This window comes from Aquarana catesbeiana, linkage group LG03 (genome assembly GCF_042186555.1).
Source record: "Aquarana catesbeiana isolate 2022-GZ linkage group LG03, ASM4218655v1, whole genome shotgun sequence".
In the NCBI taxonomy this organism is placed as follows: domain Eukaryota; kingdom Metazoa; phylum Chordata; class Amphibia; order Anura; family Ranidae; genus Aquarana; species Aquarana catesbeiana.
This window is the reverse complement of record NC_133326.1, coordinates 635,697,888-635,707,299: the sequence shown is the minus strand read 5'-3', so window position 1 is coordinate 635,707,299 and position 9,412 is coordinate 635,697,888. Positions and strand designations below refer to the sequence as shown.

The following is a 9,412-nucleotide window of genomic DNA, read 5'->3' as shown; positions in this document are numbered from 1 at the left end:
GATAAAGTGCCGAAAACAATAATTGTCCACCAATAATGTGAAAATATGCAATAATTATACGCAATAAAAATCATTAATATTGTGTCAAAAATCGCAGCTAAAAATCAAAAAACCATATGTTGTTTGGTGCAAAAAAGTTCATAGCAATTGTGCAGAAAATTCTTCTTAAGTGATAAAGTGCCGTGCTGTAACACCTGGTGGTCCCCCCAATGTGGTTGCACTCACCGGAGCGCTCCACCCCTGCAGGGGTACGAGCGTGTGATGTTAGTCCTGTCACTCCAGTCCTATAGATGTCAGTTTCCTTCCACGCGTCCCATTTCCAAAAAGCAGCTGTATACACAGAGAGGTGGGGACTTCCTGTCCCTTGGTATTAAAAGTCCCCACTGGATATCCGCTTGCATACTACGTTGGGTCTCAACATCTATATCGCAATTTTCCACTTTTCATTCACATCTGTCGTACAAATCCTGTACACCTACACTGCTAAATGCTGCATTCCAATGCAGCATTTAGCAGTGTAGGTGTACAGCTGTAGGTAGCTGTAGGTAGGTGTATACAGCTGCTTTTTGGAAATGGGACACGTGGAAGGAAACTGACATCTATAGGACTGGAGTGACAGGACTAACATCACACGCTCGTACCCCTGCAGGGGTGGAGCGCTCCGGTGAGTGCAACCACATTGAGGGGACCACCAGGTGTTACAGCACGGCACTTTATCACTTAAGAAGAATTTTCTGCACAATTGCTATGAACTTTTTTGCACCAAACAACATATGGTTTTTTGATTTTTAGCTGCGATTTTTGACACAATATTAATGATTTTTATTGCGTATAATTATTGCATATTTACACATTATTGGTGGACAATAGGGTTGTCCCGATACCGATACTAGTATCGGTATCGGCACCGATACCGAGCATTTGCCCAAGTACTTGTACTCGGGCAAATGCTCCCGATGCTTCCCCCGATACCTGGAAGACAGCTGTGATCGGCGCGTGGGGGAGTTAAAAGCTTCTCCCCCAGCGGCTTTCACCAGCTTTAGTGACATACAGCGGTGATCGCTCACAGCTGACTGTCACTGCATCCTCCTCCGTGCCCCCTCCTTTCCTCTGTGCCTCTCCGCTGTCCCCCTCCGTTCTGCTCTCCTTATCTGTCCCCTCCATTCCTCTCTCCTTATCTGTCTCCCTCCGTTCTCCTCCTCCGTTCCTCAGTCCCCCTCCTCCTTCCTTTGTGTATGGATAGAGTCAGCTGACTCTGTCCATTCACAATAACTGAAACATTGTAATCTCCTGTGATTACGATGTGTCAGTTTATGAATGGAGAGAAGCTGCTGTCTTCTCTCCATTCATTCTCAGTGCAGCTGAGGCTGCAGAGAAAGGGACTGGGGAATCTCTATCCTCTGTCTCTTTCTCTGTCTCAAGGGGGAGATATCAGAGGTCTGTTAAGACCCCTGATATCTCACCAAAGCCCCCCAAAAGGGCTGATTAAAAAAAAAACAAAAAAAAAAACAATAAAGAATAAAAAAAATATTATTGTAAAAAATAAAAGTTGTAAATAAAAAAAAAAAAAAAAACACACACATACACCGTTCACCCCCCCCCCCCCCCAAAAAAAAGACAAAAAAAAAAAACCAAAAAACACTGTCACGTGACATTTTTAAAAAAAGTATCGGTAATCGGTATCGGCGAGTACTTGAAAGAAAGTATCGGTACTTGTACTCGATCCTAAAAAAGTGGTATCGGGACAACCCTAAATTTAAAGGATCATTCACGATTATTATATTGACTTAATGTATTTATCAAAAATGCATTCGCTATACTATGTAACTGTAATAGTGTGAATCCTGTTATACTTTTCTTAATGTCTTTATTTGTTATTTTATGTTCTGATAACTAAATAAAAAATTGAATGTTAAAAAAAAAAAAATAAAAAAAAAATGTTAGTCATATTATCAGTTACTTAACCACTTCCCGCCCAGCCTATAGCAGATTGGCAGCCGGGTGGTGGTTCAGTTAGCCTGACTAGGCGTCATATGACGTCCTTCAGGATAACAGCCGCCGCGCGCCTGTGGGGACGCGCATCGCGGCAATCGGTGGAGTGGTGTGTAAGTCTGACACACCATTCCACCGATCTTGGTAAAGATCCTCCGGCAGAGGCTCTTTACCACTTGATCAGCCGTGTCCAATCACGGCTGAGCACGATGTCAATAGGAAAAGCCGTTGATCGGCTTTTCCTCACTCACGTCTGACAGACACGAGTAGAGGAGAGCTGATCAGGGGCTCTCCTGACAGGGGGGTCTGCACTGATTGCTTATCAGCGCAGACCCTCCTCAGATGCCCGCACTAGATCACCAGGGAAGTCGCCAGGACCACCAGGGAGGCGGGCAACATGTGGATGGCCAGGTATGTACCCCATGGCCATCCACATGTGCCCAGTCTGTACCCAATCTGTGACAATCAGTGCCCACAAATGGTCACTGCCTAGGCACCATTATAAATCAGTGATGCCCAGCAATGCCACCCATCAATGTCATTAGTGCCACCAATCAGTGTCCATCTGTGCCATCTATCAGTGCCCATCCATGCCCATCAGTGCCCACCTATCAGTGCCCATCCATGCCTCCTATCAGTGCCACCCATAAGTACCCATCAGTGCCGCCTATGAGTGCCCATCAGTGCCACATACCAGTGCCACCTCATTGGTGCCCCCTCATCGGTGCCCATCAGTGCCGCCTTATCAGTGCCCGTCATTGAATACGAAAACGTACTTATTTACAAAATTTTTAACAGAAACAAAGAAAAACATTTTTTTTTTCAAAATTTTCGGTCTTTTTTATTTATTGCAGAAAAAATAAAACCACAGAGGTGATCAAATACCACCAAATAAAAGCTCTATTTGTGGGAACAAAATGATAAAAAGTTTGTTTGGGTACAGTGTTGTATGACCGCGCAATTGTCATTCAAATTGCGACAGCGCTGAAAGCTGAAAATTGGCTTGGGCAGGAAGGTGTCTAAGTGCCCTGTATTGAAGTGGTTAAAAATAAATTGTTCTATAATATTTGAAAACTAACTTTGGGGTAGCGACGCCCCTGCGCCCCCTTATGGACCCGGCCACCACTGGAAGGACCCATAAAACAGCTTTTGGGTAAGTCCTCACTATGAAAGAGGAGGCATAGAGTGTTAGTGAATTGTAAGCTTTTGTAGAGAAAGCTTACAAACTGCATAGAAAGAAGTTAGGGTCAGTTGGAAACTATATTTCTGATTGCTACCTCTTTGGGCAAAAAAAAAAAACCTTTGCCACCCTATTTTTGTCATTATCCAGGGCATTTTTTTTCTTTCATTTTATTTTGAGGTTGACTTGAGGTCAGAGGTCACCTTTAGCAGGTCACCTTTCGCTGTCCCATTTATAGCAAACTTTTGTTTGTTGCAAGGCTTTACTTTACAAAATATGGGCTTCTTATCATAAACATTTGATTCAGTATCTTACCAACCATATTGGGTGACAATATATCAAGTTTGCCTTTACTACCTGGTTGGATGCCTTGGTTTTCTTTGATATAGCACTACTACTGGTGCTATGTGTTACTTTCAGTGAATTCCTGTGATATTGTACAATTGTACATTCAACCTGGTGTGTCAGAGGTTTTGACAATTTAAATATAATATATATATAGAGAGAGAGAGAGAGAGAGAGATTTTTTTTGCTATAAAACATATCCAATAAAAAAAAAAAGTCTTCATAGATTTAGGCTAATATGTATTCTGCTACATATTTTTGGTAAAAAAAAAATCCCATTAAGCGTATGTTGATTAGTTATAGTGTCTACAAACTATAGGATATATACTGGAATTTTTTTTTTAATAGTAGAGTAATGGCGACGATCAGCGACTTATAGCAGGACTGCAATATTGCAGCGGACAATCTGACACTTTTGCCACTTTGTGGTAACCAGTGACACTAATACAGTGATCAGTGCTAAAAATATGCACTTTCACTGTACTAATGACATTGGCTGAGAAGTGATTAAACATCTAGGGTGATCAAAGGGTGAAATGTGTGCCTAACCAGTGTTTTTTTTGTTACAGGGACACAAAATCCAGCACATTCCCATAGCAGAGCTCCATCCTGTCTCTCTCCTTACCAATCAGCCGGTGCCAGCAGACATCCATCGGCCGGCACCCGCTGATCAGCTTTTGCTGTAACTAATCACAGCAGAAGTGGCGGGCTGTTGGGGTGTGTGTGCGTGCCCCTACCCAAGAGTACAAAATCACATATATATGTAATATATATATATATATTTATTATTGACATTTTCTTGTGAATGATCAGAGCTATGTGAAAACCATTTTTCAACTGCTCCAGTGGCGCAATCGGTTAGCGCGCGGTACTTATAAGACAGTAACTGATGAGCGATGCCGAGGTTGTGAGTTCGAGCCTCACCTGGAGCATGTGTTTTATACATGAAGGTACAGTATATCTTTTCTTCACTGGGAAAGGTTATCGTGTTGCAATGCTGCCTGGGATGACCTTAAAGCAGAGTTCCAGCCAAAAGTGGAACTTCCACTTTAAGTACTCCTCGTCCCCTGACAAGCCACTATTGGCATGTAATTTTTTGGGGGGCGGGCTGGGTACCTGGTTTGGAGTGGGACTTCCTGTTCCACTTCCTCCTTCTGATTTCTGGCCACCTAGGTGACTCCTCCTCTCCCCCTAGGTGGCCCCTCCCTCCCGGCAATCCTCTGGGACACGTCACATTGCCTGGTCATTGACAGAGTGCAGTACGACTCGCGCATGTGCAGTGCACGCCCGGCTGTGAAGCCGCAAGCTGTCACAGCCGGGCGCCCACACTTATAATGTCGGTGCCGCAAAGAGGAGAGGGAGAGAATGGAGGCTTCAAGCGGCTGCATCACTGGACCGTGGGACAGGTGAGTGGCTGTTTATTAAAAGTCAACAGCTATACTTTTTATAGCTGCTGACTTTTAATAAACTCAACAACTAGTGGAACTCCAACTAACTAAACTGTCGTAAGTTAGTTGGGCAGTACTGAATTTTCAAAAAGACATTTCACCTAGACATTACATTCTGTCTATGTGAAATTTATGGGTTTTTAGTAATATCTCTATTACTATGAGATCTTATGAGATCTATGGGAAATTAAGAGTTGGAAATTTTACATAGCATAGAATTTACAGTAGAATTTATTTCCAATGATCATCAACTCCATCTAGTGGCCATGAAGCTGTGATTTCTTGCTTTATTCTGTTCTTTAGGAAGAAAACCATTTGATCTGCAGAGAAAATGACCTAATAACATTTGTTTTTGTCCCCGTCCCGCAGACACTATTATTGTACCACTCTCCAGCCCTTCGAGCCAAATATTTAAAAGTTTGACTCATCATTACAGAGCACCTACTGCCATTTTTCTGTATCCCGGTTCCTATGTTTTTGTGCATAGTTGAGTTGCTTAACCTTGTTTCCATGTCCTATGCATGAAAACATAGGAACTGGGGTGCAGAAAAATGGCAGCACGTGCTCTGGACTAATGAGTCCAAATGTGAAATATTTGGCTGTAGCAGGAGGCAGTTTGTTGGCGAAGGGCTGGAGAGCGGTCCAATAATGAGTGTCTGCAGGCAATAGTGAAGCAAGGTGGAGGTTCCTTGCAAGTTTGGGGCTGCATTTCTGCAAATGGAGTTGGAGATTTGGTCAGTATCAATGGTGTCCTCAATGCTGAGAAATACAGGCAGATACTTATTCATCATGCCATGCCATGAAGGTGTGTGATTGGCCCTAAATTCATTCTGTAGCAGGACAACGACCCCAAACATACAGCCATTGTCATTAAGAACTATCTTCAGTGTAAAGAAGAACAAAGAGTCCTGGAAGTGATGATTTGGCCCCCACATAGCCTAGATCTCAACATCATGGAGTCTGTCTGTGATTACATGAAGAGACAGAAGGATTGAGGCAGCCTACATCCACAGATGATCTGTGGTTAGTTCTTAAAGATGTTTGGAACAACCTACCTGCTGAGTTACTACAAAAAGTGTGTACAAGTGTACCTAGAAGAATTGATGCTGTGGTCACACCAAATATTGATTTGATTTGGATTTATCTTCTGTTCATTTATTTTCCATTTTGGTAATTGATAAAAAATAAACTATTAACACTTCTATTTCTGAAAGCATTCTTAATTTACAGCTTTTTTTTCCACACCTGCCTAACTCTATGTCTAGGGGGATTGTCTGAACATGTTGAAACCTAAGTGGTTTGATTTTTTTTTTTTAGCAACCTTCTCTGTGGAAACAGGGATTAGAGAGAAAAGTATTGAATGTGGGGGTGGACATGAAGTGTTAGGTGGGGGAGATATCTGGACAGTGGAGATCTCATCACAAATTGCTTCAGCCTTATTTTTGAAATGATTAGCAACTCCTGGATTACAAAAAAAATAATTTTGGCGCTGAAAGCACAACAGAATATATCTTGCAAAGATGGTCTTATGTGCTTATGTCAATCCAGCAGCTCTGTAGGAAAAAACATCAGGAATTGTACCAAACAAGTCCTAAATCAAAGTTTCAAGTTCCTTTGGAAGAGGTCTCCCAAGTGCTTACCGTGTTTGGAACTTTGGTTTAAGACTTAGCAATCTCCTGGGCAGTGAGTGAGTTGGTGGGTGGAGGCAGTGGAGGATGAAGTACCAAGTTAATGGTAGAAAAGACATAACAAGGACTGCATGAGAGGGTTTTAACAAGAATGAGGAAACGGGTCTTTTTCACAGTGTGAAGGCAGAAATTTTTATTTTTAGAGGGCAGATATATACAGGGCAAAGCTTTGTTGAAGACAGGGCGAGTGTAAAGGTAATAAGGTTGTGATCAGAGGATAAAAGCAGTGTTGAGCTCAAGCATGTTTGGACGCAAATCCGAACCCGCCTGAGCTATCCTGCCAGCAAGCTGTCAAAGCGTACAGCCAACCATAGGCTTTGGAGGCCTGCGCCCCCCAAAGGCAGCCATAATGTGAACAAGCTCCCTGTTTATGTGCATGTTTCTCCTGCCTATGATTGATTGGTTTTCTGTCCACCTTGACAGCTTCCTGGAGGGATTGCTCAGGCAAGTACAGTTTCAGTTCTTGATGTTTCATGTCCAGTGAATATACATTTGTGATGAAGTACCTAACAGAACATTATGTGCGTGTTTCAGGCGGTTAGCCCACCATACTTGTAAGACCAGAGGCGTAACTAGAACCTTCAGGGCCCTGGTGCAAGAAAACTAGCAGTGCCCATTAGTGCCTCCTATCAGTGCCCATCAATGCCACCTATCAGTGCTTATCAGTGCAGCCTATCAGTGCACATTAGTGCCTCCTATCAGTGCAGCCTATCAGTGCCCTTTAGTGCCTCCTATCAGTGCAGCCTATCAGTGCTCATCAATGCAGCCTATCAGTGCCCATTAGTGCCTCCTATCAGTGCTCATCAGTGCAGCCTATCAGTACCCATTAGTGCCTCCTATCAGTGCACATTAGTGCCTCCTATCAGTGCCCATTAGTGCCTTCTATCAGTGTCCATTAGTGCCTCCTATCAGTGCCTATTAGTGCCCATTAATGCCTCCTATCAGTGCCCATTAGTGCCTCCTATCAGTGCCCATTAGTGCCTCCTATCAGTGCCCATTAGTGCCTCCTATTAGTGCCCATTAGTGCCTCCTATCAGTGCCCATTACTGCCTCCTATCAGTGGCCATTAGTGCCTTCTATCAGTGCTCATCAGCGCAGCCTATCTGTGCCCATTAGTGCCTCTTATCTGTGCCCATTAGTACCTCTTATCTGTGCCCATTAGTACCTCCTATCTGTGCCCATTAGTGCCTCTTATCTGTGCCCATTAGTACCTCCTATCAGTGCCCATCAAGGCCTCCTATCAGTGCAGCCTCATCAGTGCAGCCTGCCAGTACTCATCAGTGCCATCTGCCTTCTCAGCACGGCTCTGAGCTGAGAGTGTGTCTCTCATGGAACAGCACGGAGCCGGCATTGACAGTTCTATCTCCCCCTCAGTCTGTCCTCTCTCGCATGGGATAATAGAGGACACAGCTGATCTGCTCTGTCTTCTCCCCAGCCCCTCTCATGTGTGTGCTCCACGGGCAGTCAAGTGTGAATCTAATGAGCTCACACTTCCCGCAGAGCACACACAGGAGGGGAGGGGAGACGGAGCAGATCGGCTGTGTCCTCTATCATCCCATGCAAGAGAGGACAGACTGAGGGGGAGAAAGAATTGTCAATGCCGGCTCTGTGCTGCTCCATGAGAGAAACACTCTCAGCTCAGAGCCGTGCGACTAGCAACCCTACTGGGGCCCCCGACAGTGGCGGAATGCCAGGGCCCCATCGCAAGTGCGACTGTTGTGACCCTGGTAGTTCTGCCACTGTATAAAACAGTAACTAGTGAGCAATGCTGAGGTTTAAACATATACAGTGCATAATAGTGCAGTCCATCTATAAGTGCAAGTAAATAGCTTTCAAAATATATGACAGTTCATATTCCAGCAGTGATGTGTCTGGATGATCACTTATTCCCAAATACAGTGCTTTATCAAGTAAACATAGATAAACGCAGTGGTGTGTTTTGCCTCCTGGTGACACCTCTGTGCTCACAGAACTCTCACCTTAGTGAGTAATCAAAATCACTTTTACTATTACTATGAATCTCAGGGTGATGTTCCACAAATGCTATCGGTACTTAGGGCGATGTTCCTCCAGTCCTGGCTCAGTTCCTGGTCTTTCTGGTGCGTTTAGAGCACTTATATGCACTTTATATGTTTATAACACAGTGTATGATATTGTATATGAGTTTATGACACATGCTACATTTCAGAGTGTGCGCAACTTCATTCTTCATTACAACATTGTCTATACTGGTGGGAACACAGTGGGTGGTTGCAGCAACTCGTCTATATCATTTTTATGGTTATTGTGGTTTTTATCTTAACCTTTAGTTTCACAATGACACATGTTATTTGGATCATTACATTAGCACAGAGGTAGTGCAGAGGTACACATTCAACCTTTAATGCTGAGGTTGTGACCTTGATCCTTACCTGGAGCATCTTCTTTTTACGTGAAAGTATATCTTCTTCCTCCAGTGCTTTTTCTAGCCTTAGGTGATTGAAAAGCACCAGAAGAGAAATACTATCATTGTACAGTATTTATTATATCAAAATCGCGGACATAAATGTTAAAACCATATGCACTTACATTTACTGGTGCCCAGTATCTTGGCACCAATACCCACAGCCTGTCTCCACTAATGCCGCCGCCGCTTCGCTTGCTGGAGCCGGCGTGCATTCAAAAACCCGGAAACCGGAAGTAACGCCACAATGTACCCGGAAGCTACGGCAAAACATGTGGAGGCTGGACTATGCATGCAAGCTTCCAGGTACATTGTG

At 43.8% G+C, this 9,412-nt stretch overlaps 1 non-coding gene across 1 annotated transcript; it reads left to right on the top strand.

Moving 5' to 3' along the window:
- Positions 1-4,356: 4,356 nt before the first annotated feature.
- On the top strand, positions 4,357-4,449 carry TRNAI-UAU (transfer RNA isoleucine (anticodon UAU)). The gene is given in 2 exon segments: positions 4,357-4,394; positions 4,414-4,449. It is a non-coding gene; the product is annotated as a tRNA-Ile (tRNA).
- Positions 4,450-9,412: the final 4,963 nt, after the last annotated feature.